Raw genomic sequence first — 24,444 nt, 5'->3', positions numbered from 1 at the left:
GTTTCCATGGAGACTAATCTGTGGAAATCATCTAAAAGCAACCATTTTAAAAGGCAGAATGTGAAAATCCTTACCCTGCCTTCAGTGATTTGACATCTATTTTCATCAAAACTGAGATGGTAATCTCTTTTTTATTGAGGTATAATTGCCATATAACATTATATTAGTTTCAGGAGTACAATATGATGTTTTGATATTTGTATATATTGTGAAATGATCACCATCAATAAGTCATCCATCATCATACATGGTTACAAATTTTTTCTTGTAATAGGAACTTTTAAGATCTACTCTCTTAGCAACTTTCAAATATGCAATACATGATTATTAACTACAGCCACCATGCTGTATACCATATCCTTAGGGCTTATTTATTTTACAACTAAAAGTTTGTGCCTTTTGATCCTCTTCACTCATTTTGCCCATCCCTCACTCCGTTAATCTGGCAAAAACCAATTGTCTCTATATGTATGAACTCATTTTACTTTTTTAAGATTCCTCATATAAGTGAGACCATATGGTATTTGTCTTTATCTGTCTAATGTATTTCACTAGCATGATGACATAAGATTTCATTCATGTTGTTGCAAATGGCAAGATTTCCTTCTATTTTATGAGTGACTGTAATATTCTGGTGTGTGTGTGTATAGGAGCAGTGACAGATTTTATTCTCTTGAGTTCCAAATCACTGCAGATGGTGACTGCAGTCATGAAATTAAAGATGTTTGTTGCTTGATAGAAAAGCTATGACAAACCTAGACAGTATATTCAAAAGCATAGATATCACTTTGCTGACAAAGGTCCATACAGTCAAAGTTATGGTTTTTCCAGTAGTCATGTGTGGATGTGAGAGTTGGACCATAAAAAAAGCTGAGCACTGAAGGATTGATGCTTTTGAACTGTGGTATTGGAGAAGACTCTTGGGAGTCCCTTGGACAGCAAGGAGATCAAGCCAGTCAATCCTAAAGGAAATCAGTTCTGAATATTCACTGGAAGGACTGATGCTGAAGCTGAAGCTCCAACCATTGACATCTGATACAAAGAACTGACTCATTTGAAAAGACTCTTATGCTGGGAAAGATTGAACGCAGGAGAAGGGGACAGCAGAGGATGAGATGGTTGGATGGCATCACTGACTGGATGGATATGAGTTTGAGCAAGCTCCAGGAGTTGGTGATGGACAGGGAAGCCCGACGTGCTGCAGTCCCTGGGTCGCAAAGAGTCAAACAAGACTGAGTGACTGAACTGAACTGAACTGGACTGCAAGGAGATCAAACCAGTCAATTCTAGAGGGATAGGGTGGGGATCGAGGTAGGAGGGGTTTCAGGATGTGGGGGATACATCTATACCTGTGGCTGATTCATGTTGATGTATGGCAAAAAAGAAAAAGTCAATATTGTAAAGTAATTTTTCTTCAATTAAAATTAATTTAAAAAATAAAGGAAATTAACCTTGATTATTCATTGGAAGGACTGACTCTGAAGCTGAAGCTCTAATACTTTGGCCACCTGATGTGAATAGCCAACTCCTTGGAAAAGACCCTGATGCTGGGAAAGATTGAAGGCAAAAGGAGAAGGGGATGACAGAGGATGAGATGGTTAGATAGCATCACGAACTCAATGGACATGAATTTGAGCAACCTCTGGGAGATAGCGGAGGACAGGGGAGCCTGGCATGCTGCAGTCCATGAGGTCTCAGTGTCAGACACGATTTAGGGACTGAACAACAAGAACAAATATACATATATAATATATATATATATATATAATATATATATATATGATGTTTTCTTTATGCATTAATCCATCAGTGGACACTTAAGTTGCTTCCCTGTCTTGGCTATTGTAAAAAACTGCTTCAGTAAACATGGGGGTTGTTGTTGTTCAGTTGCTAAGTCGTGTCTGGCTGTTTGTGACCCCATGCAGTGCAGCATGCCAGCTCCTCTATCATCCACTATCTCCCAGAGTTTGCTCAAACTCATGTCCATTGAGTCAATGATGCTATCTAACCATCTCATCCTCTGCCACCCTCTTCCCCATTTGCCTTCAATCTTTCCAAGCATTAGGGTATTTTCCAAGGAGTCGGCTCTTTGTGTCAGGTGGCCAATGTACTGCAGTTTCAGCTTCAGCAACAGTCCTTCAATGAATATTCAGGATTGATTTCCTTTAGGATTGACTGGTTTGATCTCCTTGCAGTCTAAGAGACACTCGAGTATTCTTCAGCAGTGCAATTCAAAAGCATCAGTTCTTCAGCACTCAGCCTTCTTTATGGACCAACTCTCACATCCATACATGACTACTGGAAGAGCCATAGCTTTGACTATACTGATCATTGTCGGCAAAGTGATGTCTCTGCTCTTTAATACACTGTCTAAGTTTGTCATAACTTTCCTTCTAAGGAGCAAGAGTCTTTTAATTTCATGGCTACAGTCACTGTACTCAGTGATTTTGAAGCCCAAGAAAAGAAAATCTGTCACTGCTTCCATGTTTTCCCCTTCTATTTGTTGTGAAGTGGTGGGACTGGATGACATGATCTTAGTTTTTTTTTAATAATGTAGTTTCAAGCCAGTTTTTTCATTCTCCTGTTTCACCCTCATTAAGAGGCTCCTTAGTTCCTCTTCACTTTCTGCCATTAGAGTGGTATCATCTGCATATCTGAGGTTGTTGATATTTCTCCTGGTAATCTTGATTCTAGCTTGTGATTCATCAAGCCCAGCATTTAACATGATGTACTCTGCATATAAGTTAAATAAGCAAAATGATAATATTTAGCCTTGTCATACTGTTTTCCCAACTTTCAACCAGTCCATTGTTACGTGTTCAGTTCTAATAGTTGCTTCCTGACTTGCATACAGGTTTATTAGGAAACAAGTAAAGTGGTCTAGTACTCCCACCTCTTTAAGAATTTTCCACAGTGCCGGGAGCCAACACACGAGACCCTACCCCTAAAAAGGCCATAGGGGAAAAAACCTGACGGGCAAGGTGAATCAGGTTTTCAGGGGTTTCGAAAAAGTCAGCTAACGAAACCCTACCCCTAACAGGCCGTAAGGGAGAAAACCTGATGGGCAAGGCGAATCAGGTTTTCAGGGGTTTTCGAAAAGGCCAGCTCATGAGATCCCACCCATGACAAGGTCACGAGGAGAAAGCCTGACAGGCAAGGCAGATCAGGTTTTCAGGGATTTCGAAAAGCTGCCCCTGGCTCTCACCTTAAAGATGATATCTGTCTTTCTGATGCCTGCCTCAATGGACTACTCCCTAATTTCTCTGACACAGGCAGGAAGGCCTTCCCCGATCTCTTCCCAAATAAGAATCAATTTAGAACTTTAATCAATAAGTTTCCCAGGTGGTGGTATTTTATGAAATTATTTAGGGTGAAAGGAGTGTTTTAATTTAAACTCCTTTGCTGGTAGTTTGTTAGCCAAATGCCTTTATGCCCTTGGTACTAATATGCATGATTGCTTATAATATCCTAATCATAAAATAGCATAAAGAACCTGATTATATAAAAGCCCTAATAGATACAGAGCCTTTTTTTTTTTTTTTTAACATTTCAGTGGGTTTTATCATACATTGACATGAATCAGCCATATAGTTACACGTATTCCCCATCCCGATCCCCCCTCCCACCTCCCTCCCCACCCGACTCCTCAGGGTCCTCCCAGTGCACCAGGCAAGAGCACCTGATTCATGCATCCCACCTGGGCTGGTGGTCCGTTTCACCATAGATAGTATACATGCTGTTCTTTCAAAACATCCCACCCTCACGTTCTCCCCCAGAGTTCAAAAGTCTGTTCTGTACTTCTGTGTCTCTTTTTCTGTTTTGCATATAGGGTTATCGCCACCATCTATCTAAATTCCGTATATATGTGTTAGTATACTGTAATGTTCTTTATCTTTCTGGCTTACTTCACTCTGTATAATGGGCTCCAGTTTCATCCATCTCATTAGAACTGATTCAAATGAATTCTTTTTAACGGCTGAGTAATATTCCATGGTGTATATGTACCACAGCTTCCTTATCCATTCATCTGTTGATGGGCATCTGGGTTGCTTCCATGTCCTGGCTATTATAAACAGTGCTGCGATGAACATTGGGGTGCACGTGTCTCTTTCAGATCTGGATTCCTCAGTGTGTATGCCTAGAAGTGGTATTGCTGGGTCATATGGCAGTTCTATTTCCAGTTTTTTAAGAAATCTCCACACTGTTTTCCATAGTGGCTGTACTAGTTTGCATTCCCACCAACAGTGTAAGAGGGTTCCCTTTTCTCCACACCCTCTCCAGCATTTATTGCTTGTAGACTTTTGGATAGCAGCCATCCTGACTGGCGTGTAATGGTACCTCATTGTGGTTTTGATTTGCATTTCTCTGATGATGAGTGATGTTGAGCATCTTTTCATGTGTTTGTTAGCCATCTGTATGTCTTCTTTGGAGAAATGTCTGTTTAGTTCTTTGGCCCATTTTTTGATTGGGTCGTTTATTTTTATGGAATTGAGCTTCAGGAGTTCCTTGTATATTTTTGAGATTAATCCTTTGTCTGTTTCCTCATTTGTTATTATTTTCTCCCAATCTGAGGGCTGTCTTTTCACCTTACTTATAGTTTCCTTTGTTGTGCAAAAGCTTTTAATTTTCATTAGGTCCCATTTGTTTATTTTTGCTTTTATTTCCAATATTCTGGGAGGTGGGTCATAGAAGATCTTGCTGTGATTTATGTCGGAGAGTGTTTTGCCTATGTTCTCCTCTAGGAGTTTTATAGTTTCTGGTCTTACATTTAGATCTTTAATCCATTTTGAGTTTATTTTTGTGTATGGTGTTAGAAAGTGTTCGAGTTTCATTCTTTTACAAGTGGTTGACCAGTTTTCCCAGCACCACTTGTTAAAGAGGTTGTCTTTTTTCCATTGTATATCCTTGCCTCCTTTGTCAAAGATGAGGTGTCCATAGGTTCGTGGATTTATCTCTGGGCTTTCTATTCTGTTCCATTGATCTATATTTCTGTCTTTGTGCCAGTACCATACTGTCTTGATGACTGTGGCTTTGTAGTAGAGTCTGAAGTCAGGCAGGTTGATTCCTCCAGTTCCTTTCTTCTTTCTCAAGATTACTTTGGCTATTCGAGGTTTTTTGTATTTCCATACAAATTGTGAAATTATTTGTTCTAGTTCTGTGAAAAATACCGTTGGTAACTTGATAGGGATTGCATTGAATCTATAGATTGCTTTGGGTAGAATAGCCATTTTGACAATATTGATTCTTCCAATCCATGAACACGGTATGTTTCTCCATCTGTTTGTGTCCTCTTTGATTTCTTTCATCAGTGTTTTATAGTTTTCTATGTATAGGTCTTTTGTTTCTTTAGGTAGATATACTCCTAAGTATTTTATTCTTTTTGTTGCAATGGTGAATGGTATTGTTTCCTTAATTTCTCTTTCTGTTTTTTCATTGTTAGTGTATAGGAATGCAAGGGATTTCTGTGTGTTAATTTTATATCCTGCAACTTTACTATATTCATTGATTAGCTCTAGTAATTTTCTGGAAGAGTCTTTAGGGTTTTCTATGTAGAGGATCATGTCATCTGCAAACAGCGAGAGTTTCACTTCTTCTTTTCCTATCTGGATTCCTTTTATGTCTTTTTCTGCTCTGATTGCTGTGGCCAAAACTTCCAACACTATGTTGAATAGTAGTGGTGAGAGTGGGCATCCTTGTCTTGTTCCTGATTTCAGAGGAAATGCTTTCAATTTTTCACCATTGAGGGTGATGCTTGCTGTGGGTTTGTCATATATAGCTTTTATTATGTTGAGGTATGTTCCTTCTATTCCTGCTTTCTGGAGAGTTTTAATCATAAATGAGTGTTGAATTTTGTCAAAGGCTTTCTCTGCATCTATTGAGATAATCATATGGTTTTTATCTTTCAATTTGTTAATGTGGTGTATTACGTTGATTGATTTGCGGATATTAAAGAATCCTTGCATTCCTGGGATAAAGCCCACTTGGTCATGGTGTATGATTTTTTTTAATATGTTGTTGGATTCTGTTTGCTAGAATTTTGTTAAGGATTTTTGCATCTATGTTCATCAGTGATATTGGCCTGTAGTTTTCTTTTTTTGTGGCATCTTTGTCTGGTTTTGGAATTAGGGTGATGGTGGCCTCATAGAATGAGTTTGGAAGTTTACCTTCTTCTGCAATTTTCTGGAAGAGTTTGAGTAAGATAGGTGTTAGCTCTTCTCTAAATTTTTGGTAGAATTCAGCTGTGAAGCCATCTGGTCCTGGGCTTTTGTTTGCTGGAAGATTTCTGATTACAGTTTCGATTTCCTTGCTTGTGATGACTCTGTTAAGATCTTCTATTTCTTCCTGGTTCAGTTTTGGAAAGTTATACTTTTCTAAGAATTTGTCCATTTCATCCAAGTTGTCCATTTTATTGGCATAGAGCTGCTGGTAGTAGTCTCTTATGATCCTTTGTATTTCAGTGTTGTCTGTTGTGATCTCACCCTTTTCATTTCTTATTTTGTTAATTTGGTTCTTCTCTCTTTGTTTCTTAATGAGTCTTGCTAATGGTTTGTCAATTTTGTTTATTTTTTCAAAAAACCAGCTTTTAGCTTTGTTGATTTTTGCTATGGTCTCTTTAGTTTCTTTCGCATTTATTTCTGCCCTAATTTTTAAGATTTCTTTCCTTCTGCTAACCCTGGGGTTCTTCATTTCTTCCTTCTCTAATTGCTTTAGGTGTAGAGTTAGGTTATTTATTTGGCTTTTTTCTTGTTTCTTGATGTGTGCCTGTAATGCTATGAACCTTCCCCTTAGCACTGCTTTTACAGTGTCCCATAGGTTTTGGGTTGTTGTGTTTTCATTTTCATTTATTTCTATACATACTTTGATTTCTTTTTTGATTTCTTCTATGATTTGTTGGTTATTCAGAAGCGTGTTATTTAGCCTCCATATGTTAGAATTTTTAACAATTTTTTTCCTGTAATTGAGATCTAATCTTACTGCACTGTGGTCAGAAAAGATGACTGGAATGATTTCAATTTTTTTGAATTTTCCGAGACCAGATTTATGGCCCAGGATGTGATCTATTCTGGAGAAGGTTCTGTGTGCACTTGAGAAAAAGGTGAAGTTGATTGTTTTGGGGTGAAATGTCCTATAGATATCAATTAGGTCTAGCTGGTCCATTGTATCATTTAAGGTTTGTGTTTCCTTGTTGATTTTCTGTTTAGTTGATCTATCCATGGTTGTGAGTGGGGTATTAAAGTCTCCCACTATTATTGTGTTACTATTAATTTCCTCTTTCATACTCGTTAGTGTTTGCCGTACATATTGCGGTGCTCCTATGTTGGGTGCATATATATTTATAATTGTTATATCTTCTTCTTGGATTGATCCTTTGATCATTATGTAGTGTCCTTCTTTGTCTCTTTTCACATCCTTTATTTGGAAGTCTATTTTATCTGATATGAGTATTGCGACTCCTGCTTTCTTTTGGTCTCCGTTTGCGTGAAATATTTTTTTCCAGCCCTTCACTTTCAGTCTGTATGTGTCCCTTGTTTTGAGGTGGGTCTCTTGTAGACAGCATATATAGGGGTCTTGTTTTTGTATCCATTCAGCCAATCTTTGTCTTTTGGTTGGGGCATTCAACCCATTTACATTTAATGTAATTATTGATAGGTGTGGTCCCGTTGTCATTTACTTTGTTGTTTTGGGTTCACGTTTATTCAACCTTTCTGCATTTCCTGTCTAGAGAAGATCCTTTAGCATTTGTTGAAGAGCTGGTTTGGTGGTGCTGAATTCTCTCAGCTTTTGCTTGTCTGTAAAGCTTTTGAATTCTCCTTCATATCTGAATGAGATCCTTGCTGGGTACAGTAATCTAGGTTGTAGGTTATTCTCTTTCATTACTTTCAGTATGTCCTGCCATTCCCTTCTGGCCTGGAGGGTTTCTATTGATAGATCAGCTGTTATCCTTATAGGAATCCCTTTGTGTGTTATTTGTTGTTTCTCCCTTGCTGCTTTTAGTATTTGTTTTTTGTGTTTGATCTTTGTTAATTTGATTAATATGTGTCTTGGGGTGTTTCGCCTTGGGTTTATCCTGTTTGGGACTCTCTGGGTTTCTTGGACTTGGGTGGCTATTTCCTTCCCCATTTTAGGGAAGTTCTCAGCTATTATCTCCTCGAGTATTTTCTCATGGCCTTTCTTTTTGTCTTCTTCTTCTGGGACTCCTATGATTCGAATGTTGGGGCGTTTCACATTGTCCCAGAGGTCCCTGAGGTTGTCCTCATTTCTTTTGATCCTTTTTTCTTTTTTCCTCTCTGCTTCATTTATTTCCACCATTTTATCTTCTACCTCACTTATCCTATCTTCTGTCTCCATTATTCTACTCTTGGTTCCCTCCAGAGTGTTTTTGATCTCATTCATTGCATTATTCATTTTTAATTGACTCTTTTTTATTTCTTCTAGATCTTTATTAAACATTTCTTGCATCTTTTCAATCTTTGTCTCCAGGCTATTTATCTGTACCTCCATTTTGCTTTCAAGATTTTGGATCATTTTTATTATCATTATTCTAAATTCTTTTTCAGGTAGATTCCCTATCTCCTCCTCTTTTGTTTGACTTGGTGGGCTTTTTTCATGTTCCTTTACCTGTTGGGTATTTCTCTGCCTTTTCATCTTGTTTAGATTGCTGTGTCTGGAGTGGGCTTTCTGTCTTCTGCAGGTCTGTGTTTCCTTTTATTGTGGAGGTTTTACCCAGTGGGTGGGGTTAGACGATTGGCTTGTCAAGGTTTCCTGATTAGCGAAGCTTGCGTCAGTGTTCTGGTGTGCGGATCTTGATTTCTTCTCTTTGGATAGCAATGGAGTGCCCAGTAATGAGTTTTGAGATGGGTCTATGTGTTAGGTGTGACCTTGGGCTGTCTGTATGTTGACGCTCAGGGCAATGTTCCTGCGTTGCTGGAGAATTTGCGTGGTATGTCGTGCTCTAAAACTTATTGGCTCTTGGGTGGTGGTTGGTTTCGGTGCAGGTATGGAGGCTTTTGTACGGTCACTTATTACTTAAAGATCCATGTAGTCAGGAGTTTTCTGGTGTTCTCAGGTTTTGGGCTTAAGTCTCCTGCTTCTGGATTTCAGTTTTATTCTTCCTGTAGTCTCAGGACTTCTCCAACTATACAGCACTGATAATAAAACTTCTATGTTAATGGTGGAAAGTTTCTCCCCCGTTAGGGATACCCAGAGAGGTTCACCGAGTTACATGGAGAAGAGGAGAGGGAGGAGGGAGATAGAGATGGGCAGGAGGAGAAAGAGGGGGACTCAAGAGGAGAGAGACAGATCTACGAAGTTGTCTGATCCCAGAGTGTTCTCCGTAGCCCAGACACCCACAAAGATTCACAGAATTGGATTGGGAAGAGAAGGGGAAAGGAGGAAATAGAGGTGTTCTGAGGTAGAAAACAGAGTCAAGATTGGGAGAGAATAATCAACACATTCGTGAATAAAAATGGGAGCTGAATATTGGATTCTTAAATGTTCACAATTTATATCATATACTGAAAAACAAAAATTAAAAATCTAGAGTAGAGGTTAGACTCTTAAAAATACTATATTAAAAACAAAAACCAAAACACACAAAAGAAATTTTAGAAATATATATGAAGTTTGGTATAAAAATAGGGCTTCTCTTCTTTTTTTTTTTTTCCCTTTCTTCTGTAAGGTTATAGTGGATTGAAAATGAAAATTAAGGCGCAGTAAAAGGAGTGCTAGAGGGCTTTAAAAGAAATAAGAGAAAAAGAAAAAGAAAATAGAAGAGAAGAAGAAAAAAGAACAGAAAAAAAGAAGAAAAAGAAGAAAAAGAAAAAAAAAGAAAAAAGAAAGAGAAAAAAAATTGTTTTGCCTAATTAAAAAAAATCATAAAAATCTATGAAAGTTAAGGAGTAATGGGGGAGTAATAAGGAATTTTTAAAGGAAAATAAAAGGGAACCAAGAAAAAAGAAAAAAAAATTTTTTTTTTTTTCCTTACTTAAAAAAAAAAAAAAAAAGAAAAAATATATCTAGGAATTTCTCTGGAGCTGTTGCGGTCAGTGTGGGTTCGGCTCAGCTTCAGATAGCTCCTCGTTCCAGCTTACACTTCTCGATATCTACAGGCCCTTCCGGTGTAGTCAGTCGGTGGTTTCTTCAGGGATTTTAATCTGTTGCACCGGTCCCTTCTGAAGCGGTTCCCTTTATTTGGGTTCTGTTGCCGGTCTCTCTTCCGCGCCTAATTTCCGCCCTGACACAGGGGGCGGAGGTGGATTCTTATTCAGGTAGCTAGTTCCGTCGCGCTGCGGGGAGGGGCTGTGCGGGGAGGGGCCGGCGCTCCCGGGAGAGGCTTGCGCTCTTTTCTCGGTCTGCGCTGCTCAGGCTCCAGGCTCTTCTGTCTGAAGCGCGCGCCACGCTGCGCGCGGCTCCAGCCCTCGGGCGATTCACAAAAGCACAGCACACAAAGCTGGGCCCGCGCTCTGGCCCCACGCCGCCCGAGCGGCCCAGGCAGCCAGGCGCTTGACGGGCGCTCTCTCCCCGGGTGCGGCGCGTCTTCTGCCCCGCGCGGTCCCAGTCTCAGTCCCCGCCGGCGCCAGTCGGGCGTGCGCGCCCTCTGCCCTCTGCGTCCCCAGCCCCAGTTCCCGCCCGCGCCGGTCGGGCGCCCGCGCCCTCCGTCTCGCCGCGACCCTCCCGGCGGACTTCGGTTGCCCAGAATCTCGGTCCCTTTGTTCTGCGAACTGCCGGCAGTGTGTTCGGGCCGGTTAGTTTTCTCTCTCTCTTTGCTCTCCCACAGTTCAAGCTGGCAACTCACAAAAGCTCCCTCCGATTGTCCTCAGGGCACTCAGGCCCGGGTCCAGCCCCAAGTAATGCCGCCCGCTCCTCTCCGTTCCGCCCCCACTTGCTGGTTGCGGATGCGGGCGTCTGGGGTACTTTTCTGCTGGGAGTTGCTTTTAGGCTCGTAATCTGTGGGTTTTATTTATTGTATCCCTCCCAGTCAGATTCAAACTCTTGAGATTCCAACACTTCCCCCAGGCCCGCCAGTGCGAGGGTTTCCCGGTGTCTGGGAACGTCCTCTATTAAGTCCCTTCCCGGGACGGATCTCCGTCCTTAGCTCTTTTGTTTCGCTTTTTATCTTTTATATTTTGTCCTACCTCCTTTCGAAGACAATGGGCTGCTTTTCTGGGCGCCTGATGACCTCAGCTAGCGATCAGAAGTTGTTTTGTGAAGTTTGCTCTGCGTTCAGTTATTCTTTTGATGAATTTCTAGGAGAGAAAGTGGTCTCCCCATCCTACTCCTCCGCCATCTTGGCTCCTCCCCCCCCCCCCCCGATACAGAGCCCTTTTAAGGGGTAAAGGAGTCTTATTAGAAAACATAAGAAAATTATTTTATAGGTGGTTATTGGGTTGTGATTTGCTTGCTGTGTTTTTGCTTGCTGTATTTTTGCCTTTAATGTGCTAAGGTTGCATTATTAAAACCATTGTTAATATAGTTAAAGATCTAGGGAAATAAGAACTTAGCCCTAGTGTGGTAACAATGAGATGGTTGTTAATTGTCAGCCAGGAGTACTAGGCAGAAGCTGCCTCACTGAAGCCGCAGAGTCTGTATGGGGTAAACTCCTTAGATAAACGCAACTGACAACTTTCGCAGAAAGATTAATTTTTGTATTAACAAGAATATAATTCTACTCTGTACTATTTCCCTATGACCCTGTTACCTTTCAGTTAAGGTCACCATAAAAACGGAAAATAGGTTTACAATCACCTGACCTGCATGAAATGTTAATAGCCTCAAGGCCAGAAGATCATGTGCTAAAAATTACTATAGAATTAGAAAGCAAAAAAATCCTGCTCTTCCTAAAAATCAAAATGATGTAATGCTAATCCTGTGTAATCATGAGTAAGCATCTTGTACCTTGAAAACGTTCTGTGAAAGGGTATAAAACCGGTTGTCAAAAAGTAAAACACAGATTTGGCCCTATCAAGGCTGGTCTCATGTCTCTCTCTCTCTCGCCGACGCCGTTCATCCTGAGGGTACCCCCTGGATCCTGCCGAGGCTGGACCCCGGCACCACAGTTTGTTGGGATCCATACAGTCAAAGGCTTTAGCATAGTCAATGAAGCAGAAGTAAATGTTTTTCTGGCATTCCCTTGCTTTCTCCATGATCCAATGAATGGTGACGATTTGATCTCTGGTTCTTCTGCCTCTGTGAACTCCATCTTGTATATATGGAAGTTCTCAGTTCACATACTGCTGAAGCCTAGCTTGAAGTATTTGGAGCATAATCTTGCTAGCATGTGAAATGAGCCCAACTGTACCGTAGTTTGAACATTCTTTGGCACTGCCCTTCTTTGGGATTGGAATGAAAACTGACCTTTTCCAGTCCTGTGGCCACTGCTGAGTTTTCCAAATTTGCTGGCATATTGAGTACAGCACTTTAACAACATCATCTTTTAGTATTTGAAATAGCTCAGCTGGAATTCCATCACCTCCACTAGCTTTGTTCATAGTAATGCTTCCTAAGACTGACTTGACTTCATACTCCAGGATGTCTGGCTCTAGGTGAATGACCACACCATTGTGGTTATCTGGGTCATTAAGATCTTTTTTGTATACTTCTTTGTATTCTTGCCACCTCTTCTTAATCTCTTCTGCTTCTGTTAGGTCCTTACTGTTTAGGTCCTTGAATGTGCTCATCGTTGCATGAAATGTTCCATTGCTATCTGCAATTTTCTTGAAGAGATCTCTAGTCTTTCACATTCTGCTGTTTTCCTCTACTTCTTAGCATTATTCATTTAAAAAGGCTTTCTTTTCTCCCCTCACTATTCTCCAGAACTCTGCATTCAGTTGGGTATATCTTTCCCTTTCTCCCTTGTCTTTTGTTTCTCTTCTTTTCTCAGCTATCTGTAAAGCCTCCTCAGCCAACCACTTGGCCTTTTTGCATTTCTTTTTCTTTGGGATGATTTTGGTTACTGCCTCCTGTACAATGTTATGAACCTCCATCTGTATTTCTTCTGGCACTCTGTCTACCAGATCTAATCCCTTGAATCTATTTGTCACCTCCACTGTATAAAAATAAGGGTTTTGATTTAGGTCATACCCAAATGGACTAGTGGTTTCCCGCATTTTCTTCCATTTAAGTTTGAATTTTGCAATAAGGAGCTGGTGATCAGAGCCACAGTCAGCTCCTGGTCTTGTTTTTGCTGACTGTATAGAACTCCTCCATCTTTGGCTGCAAAGAACATACTCTAATTTTGGTATTGACCATCTGGTGATATCCACTTGTAGAGTCGTCTCTTGTTTTGTTGAAAAATGGTGTTTGCTACGACCAGCCTGTTCTCTTGTCAAAACTCTGTTAGCCTTTGCCCTGCTTCATTTTGTACTCCAAGCCCAAACTTGCCTGTTACTACAGGTATCTCTTGACTTCCTACTTCTGCATTCCAATCCCCTATGATGAAAAGGATATATCTTTTTAGTATTAGTTCTAGAAGTTGTAGGTCTTCATAGAACTGTTCAGCTTCAGCATCAGTGGTTGGGGCATAAACTTGGATTTCTGTGATGTTGAATGGTTTGCCTTGGAAATGACCAAGATCATTCTGTCATTTTTGAGATTGCACCCAAGTACTGCATTTTAGACTCTTTTGTTGACTATTAGGGTTTGTTGACTATTAGGGTTATTCCATTTCTTCTAAGGGATTCTTTCCCACAGTACTAGATATACTGCTCATCTGAATTAAACTTGCCCATTCCAGTCCATTTTAGTTCACTGATTCCTAATATGTCAATGTTCAATCTTTCCATGTCCTGTTTGACTATGTCCATTTTACCTTGATTCATGGACCTAACATTCCAGGTTCTTATGCAATATTGTTCTTTACAGCACTGGACTTTACTTTTACCACCAGACACATCCACAACTGAGAGTCACTTCTGCTTTGGCCCAGTCACTTCATTGTCTCTGGAGCTATTAGTAATTGCCCTCTGCTCTTCCCCAGTAGCATATTGGACACCTTCTGACATGTGTGATCATCTCCCACTGTCATATCTTTTTGCCTTTTCATACTGTCTATGGGATTTTCTAGGCAAGAATATTGGAATGGGTTGCCATTTCCTTCTCCAGTGAACTGTTTTTTGTCAGAAGTCTTCCCTATTATTCATCTGTCTTAGGTGGCCCTACATGGCATGGTTCATAGCTTCCCGTTGAGTTACACAAGACCCTTCGCTATGACAAGGCTATGATTCATGATGGGAATTAATCCCATACTCCTAAATTATTCCTCATCCTCTCCCTTTCCTCTTTGATAGCCATAAGTTTGTGTTTTATGTCTATGAGTCTGTCTCTCTTGTGTATATAGATTTGTTTGTATTATTTTTTTTAGTTTCCACATATAAACGATTTCATATAATATTTGTTTTTGTCTGTATTACTTACTTCACCAAGTATAACATTCCCTAGGTCCATTCATGTTTCTGAACATGGCAATATTTCTTTCTTTTTTATGGCTGAGTAATATTCCATTGTGTATATATACCATATCTTGTTAAGTCTGTCATCTGTTGATGGGCTCTTGGATTGCTTCCATTTCTAAATATGCTTCTATGAAATTGGGTTGCATTTATCTTTTTGAATTAGGGATTTCATTTTTTCCAGATATATACCCAGGAGTGGAATTGCTGGATTGTATGGTAGTTCTATTTTAGTTTTTAAAGGAACTTCCATACAATTTTCCATAGTAGCTGTACCAATTTACATTTCCACCAACAGTTTTAGAGGGCTTAGTTTACTCCACACCCTTTCCAGCATTTATTATTTGTAGGCTTTTTGATAATAGTCATTATGACCATGTGAGGTAACACCTGACAGTGATTTTGATTTGCATTTCTCTAATAATTAGTGACGTTGAGCATTTTTTATGTGCTTGTTGGCCATCTGAATGTCGTCTTTGGAAAAATGTCTATTTAAATCTTCTGCCTATTTTTTGATTTGATTGTTTGATTTTTTGATATCAAGTTTTGTGAGCTGTTTATATATTTTGGATATTAACCCCTTGTCAGTCACATCATTTGCAAATATTTTCCCTGTTCTATAGATTGTCTTTTTATTTTATTGATGGTTTCCTTTGCTGTAAGATAAGCAGGGAATTTTATGATCAGGCCATGAGTGGTAATCAAATGGGAAAATATTGGTACATGATATTATATTAAAATTAAGAAGATGTGTTTATCAAAAGATACTACTAACAAGTCTAATGAGTGAAAGGACAAATCACAGAGTATGTAAAGATATTTGTATTATATATATCCAATAAAATTTTGTATCTAGAATATAATATACATACTCACACTATGGAATACTGTATAGTAATGAGAATAAACGAATTATTGCTACATATTATAATATGGATATATGAATCTCACAAACAGAATATTGGGTGAAAGATGCGAGATATGAAAGATTACATACAATATAATTCCCTCCTATAAAGTTCCAAAACATATAAAATCAATCTATGATGTTAGAAGTTACCTTTATTAGAGTTACCTTTGAGAGATAGTGACCAGGAACAGAATATAAGGTGGAGGGGGAGTTCTAGGGTAAAGTTCTAATTTTTTTTTTTTTTGATCTGGACACTAGTTACAGGGTGTGATCACTTTAAGAAAATTCATCATGTCATACATTTAAAATATATGCAGTTTTCTATTTATGGTATACTTCAAAAAAGTACTTTAAAAATTGGATTGGCAAATAGAAAAATGAGTGTGCTTCAGGTTTGGATATGGAAAAATAAATCATGACAGGACATTGGTATTTTAGCATTAAATTATTTGCTGTTTTCTATTTTGTTGATATTTTATTTTAAAATTCATGTATCGGGTAAGCTTAAAATATAGTGATATTAAATTGTAAAGCAAATTTCCTCTAATTAAAAGACAAACTTAAAAAAAATTAAAAGAAGTAAATTCAAAAGACAAAACTGCAAAGGGCCTTTTTTTTTTAAGTGATAAATGTGATGTTTGATGGTGTACCACTTCTCCAACCATAAAAAAGTTCCAAAATAAACTCAAAACCCTTCAGCCTCTACTTGTTAGTAATCCATAGTTGCCTCAAGGGCATTCATAAAGCAGTATCAGCCCAGGGCTCTTCTTTTAAGCTCTTTGTTTTGGCTCTTGGGGATTTAGCTTGATTCCTTTTGAGCTTAGTAATGTATTTAAAAAGATATTTGTTATCTTTTATCCAGTATTTTTAGATGTTTTATAGAAGAAAGTTATTGTCAAGATATCTCACATGCATTGTTGCCAGAAATGGAAGTTGTAGTTACATTTCTGTATTCTGATAATTCCCAAATTCCTATCTCCTCCCCTGACCTCACCCTTCATATCTAAGTGATATCTCATATACCTGTTTCACATCTTCACTTGTCTAATAGGCATCTCAAATGTACTGTGTTCAAAATAGAACTTTTGATCTTCCTCTCAAACCAGTTCCTCCCCTAGTCTTCCTCATATCAGCACTATTTAAATATATAATAAGCCAGAAATCTGAATGTAATCCTAGATGTCTCCTTTTCCCTCACCCCCTACATCAGCACATTCTGTCAAATCCACTCCAAATAATATACTTAATTCCTTCACTCCTTTTCATCTCCACTGTAACCCATTTTCAAGACCCCATCATCTCTTTCCCAGGCTACTTCCATAGCCTCCTTATTTATCTGCTTCCATTCTTGACTCTTTCAGAATAAAAATGTACTGACTGTATCAATCTCCTGCTTAAAATCTGTCCATACTCCTGGAATGAAATTCTAACTCCTTATCACAGCCTTCAATTCCCTTGACCGCTGATCCAAAACTCAAGAGGACTGGTTAGCTGGACAGCACCTTACCCGTCTATAAGTGGGGCATCTGCTACTCACTTCCAACATATTGTTACCTTGCCGAGTGAGGATCCACAATTATCAGTTCTTTTTGACACTTTTTCCCAAGAGAACTAGAAATCTAGGTCTAGATATGAGATCTTCTGATTTTTAATTATTGACAGTTAAAGATAAAACCAAAATGAAACAAACAGAAATAAGAGAAAACATTGTGCAGGCCAAATCAAACACCTCTGCCAGCTACTAATTTGCTACTAACCTTGGCCCTAGATGATCTGCCCTGCTTGACTCTCCAGCTGGTCCTTTTTCTGACTCTGCCCCAGGCTAACTAGCTGTAGCAGACACTGTCAAAGCCTTCTAATATCCCTCAGATCTTTTATTTCAGTGCATTTTCACTTTCCAAATGGCCATTATCTGCATCTTTGTGCCTGGTTGATTTTGCTGAAGATTTGGAAGGTCACCCTGATCATGGAGATTAGCCATTGACCAATGACTTCAACTCTCTTACTCCTTGAGTTGGGTAATTTTGAGACGTGTGTTTTGTCCCATTTCCAAGAGTTTCCTGAGGTATTAGGACTGTTACCCACTGTGTAGCTGGCTTATTATATACCCTTTACTGACTGCCTTTATTTCTCTGTGTCATTTTTTCACGGACCTACTGGTATTCCCCTCATTTCCCAATAAACTACTTGCACTCAAACTCTTGTCTCCGAGTCTGCTTCTGGAAGAACTGAAACTGAGATAATGGCTCTTTTTTCATTTTCTTCAACAAGTCAAGCTTGTTCCTGCTGCAAGCCTTTTGCCTTTGCTGTTTCAAACCTCTGTTTATGTGTTCTTTCCTCAGATGTTCTCATGGTTCATCCCTTTCTTTTTTCCCATCTCAGTTCAAAAGTCACCTCTGCAGACAGGTCATTCAAGACTACCCAAATTGTGATAGTTCCTCTCTTCCTTTCACTGTCAGTTTTATTTTCCCTATGACCTTTTGTCGAAAGCTATCTTTGTAATTTACTTGTTCATGAGTTTATTGTCTATTTACCTTCAATATTAGCTCCTTGAGAGCAGGAATCTTGACTGACTTGTTTTGCTGCCCTATCATGAGAGCAGGGGACTGATTAAATGAACAAATGATGAATTTCCATAATTCTTAGAGTTGGTGTTCACTTTCCCTAGTACTCCTTCCCCTGATTCTCTGTTCTTAACCTGACCCCCAGGATGACAAAGCCAGTACAGGCAGGCAAAAGGCAAACTTCCTAATTGGTAGGTAATGCAAATCCTTCTCTCACATTTGTGTCTTTAGAAGTCTCCTTGAGTATATTTCAGTTATGAATCCCTTTCCTCTAAGTCTTAATAATATTTTTTATTTTTTAACTTCTTTTTGTTAAAAAATCCCAATTTGCTTTTTTTTTCTGCTCTTACTCTTTACACTGGCATATTGACAGTTGAGGCTGGAAGCACCATTCCCAATTTCCTTCCCAGTAATTTTCTCCTGCAAATCACTGAGCGTCTCTCTCACTATTATTCTTCTATCACTGACAGGACTGCTGTTGTCTGTAGTATCTGGTGTCTGATATGGGCATGTTTTGCACCCCCTCCCCCAATTTCCAGCTAAAGTCATCTTGATCAGATCGGCAAGTCTCCAGGCAACCACATTCTTCCCTAGTGAGATGCACTGGATCCTTAGCCAAAAGCCTATCATTCCAGTATCTTAAACCATTGCCCAATAAAAACAAATCTGCACAGCTCTAACCCTTCTCTGTATCTCCAGCTGTGCTGGCTGCCGCCACCCCCACACCTAGCCTCAAGGGACCTCTAACCTCCCAGTTAGCCCTGCAGCAGCTGAGATGTAGACAAATCCTATTTCCCTTGGTTCAGATGAGACAATACTGGAATTTCTCAAAAGGAAATTTGCTAAGAAACAAAGTAAAAAACAAAACCAGAGAGAGGGAGGGAGAGGGGGAGAAAGAAGACAAAAGCTTAGGAAAAGATGCACTACAGAGTCCCAATTCCTTATCCTGAGATAACTACACTCTGACTGCAGATCCGTTTGGTTGGCACAACTTACAGGGCACACAGCGATGAGAATATAATCCTTCAACCTTTCACAAAGGGGTAATGGGGATAGGGTGGGGGAGGGGCTTACAGGAAGGCAGAAAGAGTCTTTGTGTATCTGGACTATTTCATTCCATGGAAATGGTAGCCAATAAAGTATCTGTGCTATTCCATCAGCTCTGGAGGAGCAGGAAATACCATCTACCAGCCTTTGTTACACTGGAAGCTGCCTGCAACCTTGCTGAAGTTTATTGGCTCTGATAGTTTTTAGTGGATTCTTTAGGATTTTCTACATATAAGAGTGTGTCAAGGCTTCTCTGATAGCTCAGCTGGTAAAGAATCCACCTGCAATGTGGGAGACCTGGGTTCAATCCCTGGATTGAAAAGATCCCCTGGAGAAGGGAAAGGCTACCCACTCCAGTATTCTGGCCTGGAGAATTCCATGGGCTGTATAGTCCGTGGGATCGCAAAGAGTCGGACAGGACTGAGTGACTTTCACTTTCACTTTCAAAGAGCATGTCATCTGAAAATAGAGGTATTTTTACTTCTTCCTTTCCAATATGCGTGTCTTTTATTCTGTTTTCTTGTCTACTTGCCTTAGATCTTCCAGTACAGTGTTGAATAGAATTGGCAAGAGTGGAAATTTGTCTTATTCTTGGTTTTAGCAGGCAGCTTCCAGTCTTTCACCATTACATATGATGTTAGCTGTGGATTTCATATAGATGCTGGCTCACTCTTTCAGTGACCCATGCTTACTGTAAAACTCTGTTATACTTTTTGCATTTTCTTTCTTTGTTTTATTTTTAACCTCTTTTATTTTTTTATAGACTTCCCAGGTGGCGCTAGTGGTAAAGAACCTGCCTGCCAATGCAGGAGACATAAGAGACACCAGTTCAATCCCTGAGTCGAGAAGATTCCCTGGAGGAGGGCATGGCAACCCACTCCAGTATTCTTGCCTAGAGAATCTCATGGACAGAAGAGGCTGGCAGGCTACAGTCCATGGGTCTCAAAGGATCGGACACAACTGAAGCAACTTAATACACACACACACACATGCTCCTGCCTCCTGGTCCAGTCAAGGCCTTTTCTCCAACCCCTATTCCCTCCTGAAGGGCGCAAGCAAATCAGATCCTCACAGGTAAAGAAGAATGGGCCCTTTGCTTTGGCAAGGCAAGGGGAGTTCAGTTCTTGAAATTACCATGCTTACCAGTAGTAAAGTAAAGTAGTAAAGAACCTACCTGCCAATGCAGGAGACATAAGAGATGGGGTTCAATCCCTGGGTCAGGAAGATCCCCTGGAGGAGGAAATGGCAACCCACTCCAGTATTCTTGCCTGGAGAATCCCATGGACAGAAGAGCCTGGCACGCTACAATCCATGGAGTTGCAAAGAGTCAGACACAACTGCAGTGACTTAGCACCACTTTTTGTACATTCTTTCCCAGTAAAAGTCTAACTTGCCTCTGCAGTGATAAAGAAATCAAACATGGAAAGGCTTGATTTTCTTTCATTCACCTGTTCAGTGAGCGTTTATTAAATGTTTATGCCAACACTGTCCTAAATTCTTGCAGATATAATGCTAAATAAAATAAAGTTCATATCCTCATGGAGTTCACATTCTAGTGATGAACCTAGACAGTAAGTAAATAGTCACAATAAATATAATGAAAGGTAAATTCAGAGAAGGAAGAAAGTTAGGTGCTGTGGGAGGGAACTACTTTATAGTGAGAGGTCAGGGAAAGCCCTATGGAAAGGTGACATTTTGGCTGATACTTGAATGATAAGAAGGAGCAAGGCATCAGAAGAGCTTAGAGAAGAATGTTCTAGAAGAAGGAACAAGTACAAAGGCCTTGAGGCAGGAATAAACCTGCTGAGTGAGAGAGAAGGGCAACTAGGAAGGCAGTCCAATGTGTGTGGAGCAGAGGGAGGGAGGAAGAGAGCGGGAGGTGATGAGGACAGGTAAGTCATCAGGCAAGGATGTTGGAGTTAACTGAGTGTGATGGGAAGGTGTTAAACTGGGGATACTGTAATCTAAGTTAGTAAAATTCCATCCGGCTGACATCTGTGCCTATCCTGGATATCAGGCTTTGTGAAGCCCAGGTTTCACTGGAGTTGGTTCAGAAAGTCAGGGTAGTGAGAGAGCCCGTTAACCTCCACAGCTTTCCCTCACACAGCAGCCAGAAGGATTCTTCTGAAATATGTTAGATCTTGTTTCTCCACGCCTTAAAACTCTCCCACTGTTCCCTATTTCTCCAAAAGTGAATATCCTCTCCATGACCTTCTAGTCCCTACAATATCTGCTGTTCCCCATGCCTCTCTGCCCTCCTTACCCATCACTCTCATCCTCACTTACTTGCCTCTAACCATACCAGCTTCCTTGGCTGGTCCTATACTAGCCAAGCATGCACCCACCACAAGGCCTTTGTACTTACTGGTTGTTCCCTTTGTTTGGAATACTTTCCTCCAGATATCTGCTCAAATATCGCTTTGTGAGAGAGGCCTACACTGTCTGATGCTATTCTCTTTCTGACTTCATCTATCACTCTCATCCATTTGCTTGCTGTATTCTAGTCACACTGGTCTACTCAATGTTGCATTTCAGAGTTGCTTGTATCTCTCCATATAGTTATTGGTAAATAGATGTAAATATAGATCTATAACTTCAAAATGATAAACATAGTACACATACGATTTTGTCTCCTTTTACATTTATTACATTGTGAACATTTTATAGGCCCTAAATATTTCCCCCCAAATATGATTATAATGGTTGGTAGTTTCTCAAAGAATTGAAGTTCTAGGATCAAGAGTCACACCCTCTGGTATACTTTGGGGGAGGAAAGGAGGTTTGTCTCGTTTACAGTGAGTATTGCTTCTCTGTTCCATATGTTGATCCTTGCTACTCTCTCCCTTTGCTTTCTCCTGTCACCACCTAAAAGTCCTGAACTATAGTTCACCTTCATTTGATGTTGATAGCTCTGCACAGGCCTCACTGAGTGGGAGGACAGGGTGCAGGACACCTCTTTCCTTAAATTATTTTTTAATTTTGATTTTATTGGCGTACAGTTGATTTACAATATTGTATTAGTTTCAAGTGTACAGCAAAGTGCTTCAGTTATACATATACATATATTCATTCTTTTTTAGATTCTTTTCTCATATAGGTTATCACAGAATATTGAGTAGAATTCCCTGTGCTATACAGTAGGTCCTTGTTGGTTATCTATCTGATATATAGTAGTGCATGTATGTTCATCCCAAACTCCTGATTTATCTGTCCCACTTACATTTCCCCTTTGGTAACCGTAAGTTTATTTTTAATATTTGTAAGCCTGTTTCTGTTTTGTGAATAAGTTCACTTTGTATCATTTTTAAAATTAGATTTCACACATGAGTGATATCATATGATGTTTGTCTTGCTCTGTCTGGCTTACTTCACAGTATGATAATTACTAGGTCCATCCATGTTGCTGCAAATAGCATTATTTCATTCTTTTTCATGGCTGAGTAGTATCTCTCTCTGTCTAAACCACATCTTCTTTATTTATTCTTTTGTCTATGGACATTTATATACCTTCCATGTCTTGGCCATTGTAAATAATGCTGCAATAAAAATTGAGGTGCATGTATCTTTTCAAATTATGGTTCTCTGGATGTATGCCCAGGAGTAACATTGTTAGATCATATGGTAGTTCTATTTTTAGTTTTCTAAGGAACCTCAATACTGTTCTCCATAGTGGTTTTACCAATCTACATTTCCACCAACAATGTGAAAGGATTCCCTTTTCTTCACATCCTCTCCAGCTTTTATTGTTTGTAGATTTTTTGATGACGGCCAATCTGACGAATGTGAAGTGATACCTCATTGTTGTTTTGATGTGCATTTCTCTGATAATTAGTGATGTTGAGCATCTTTTCATGTGTCTTTTGGCTATTTGTATGTCTTCTTTGGAGAAGTATCTGTTTGGATTTTTTTTCTCATTTTTTGATTGGGTTGTTTGTTTTTTCAGGACACTCCCTTTGAAATTTTGTCCCTTTATTCAACACAGTTCACCATAAAAGGCTGAATGGGTGTTTCTCTTTCTGACTTACTTCACTCTGTATAATAGGCTCTGGTTTCATCCACCTCATTAGAACTGACTCAAATGTATTCTTTTTTATAGCTGAGTAATATTCCATTGTGTATCTATACTACAACTTCCTTATCCATGCGTCTGCCAGTGGACATCTAGATTGCCTCCATGTCCTAGCTATTGTAAACAGTGCTGCAATGAACATTGGGGTGCATATGTCTCTTTCAATTCTGGTTTCCTCGGTGTGTATGCCCAGCAGTGGGATTGCTGGGTCATGTGGCAGTTGTATCTTCAGTTTTTAAAGGAATCTCCACACTGTTCTCCATAGTGGCTGTACTAGTTTGCACTCCCACCAACAGTGTAAGAGGGTTTCCTTTTCTCAAGACAGTAACGATGATCCTATATGCAAGGCAGCAAAAGAGACACAGAAATGAAGAACAGACTTTAGGACTATGTGGGAGAAGGTGAGGGAAGGATGATTTGAGAGAACAGCATTGAAACATATATATTACCATATGTAAAATAGATGACCAGTGCAAGTTCGATGCATGAAGCAGGGCACTCAAAGCTGGTGCTCTGTGACAACCCAGAGGGATGGGGTGGGGAGGGAGGTGGGAGGGGGTTCAGGATGGGGAGACCATGTGCACCCATGGCTGATTCATGTCAATGTATGGCAACAACCACCACAATATTGTAAATAAATTATCCTCCAATTAAAATAAATTAATTAATTTTTAAAAAAGACTGAATGGGCGTTTCTTTACTAAAGATCTGAAATTATAGAAGGAAGCCACATTTCCCCAAGATACAACTGACAGAGGCCAGGGCAGAGCTTGCTCACCTTGTGTTCACAGTCCTGATGATTCCAGGACTCAGGTAAATGTCCTTTCACTTCCAATTCCAGGTTTTATCTATGTTGCTATAGATGTTCATGTAAATTCTGGCATTTCTCATGTATCTCCTAGCTCCTAAGTGAGTAGGGTTGGGAGACGGATAGGTAGCAGAAAGATATATGTGTGTGTGTGTGTGTGTGTGTGTGTGTGTGTGTGTGTGTAGCCTGGTAGCCCCTCCAGGAAAGATTCGATGTTGTTTCTAGCCATATTATATCTGTGAACTGATACAGAAAGGGCCAACACCACCCTTTTCTGCCTCTACTATGGGTAAAGGTCAGTAAGCCTTCATTCCATCACATTCTGCTGACAGAGATGAATAATCTCACTCTGAGGCCATGCTTGTAAGAGGAAGTCTTACCTAGACCTAGACCACTGAACCAGCCAAAGTCCCAGACATTCTAGGCTTAAGCACAAGCTGGTTGCACTTATACAAGGACTAGTGTACTTCACACCCAAGACAGATGTGGAAGAGCCAGTGCATGAGAATGTGGGTTGGAAACAGAGCTATTCATGCTTGATAGTAGCTTAGTAAACAGGCCACAAGGGGGAACTGTGCTGCATGGCTTGAAGGCATAAG

The sequence above is a fragment of the Muntiacus reevesi genome, chromosome X (assembly GCF_963930625.1).
Source record: "Muntiacus reevesi chromosome X, mMunRee1.1, whole genome shotgun sequence".
NCBI classification, from domain to species: domain Eukaryota; kingdom Metazoa; phylum Chordata; class Mammalia; order Artiodactyla; family Cervidae; genus Muntiacus; species Muntiacus reevesi.
Note: the sequence above shows the minus strand (reverse complement) of the source record.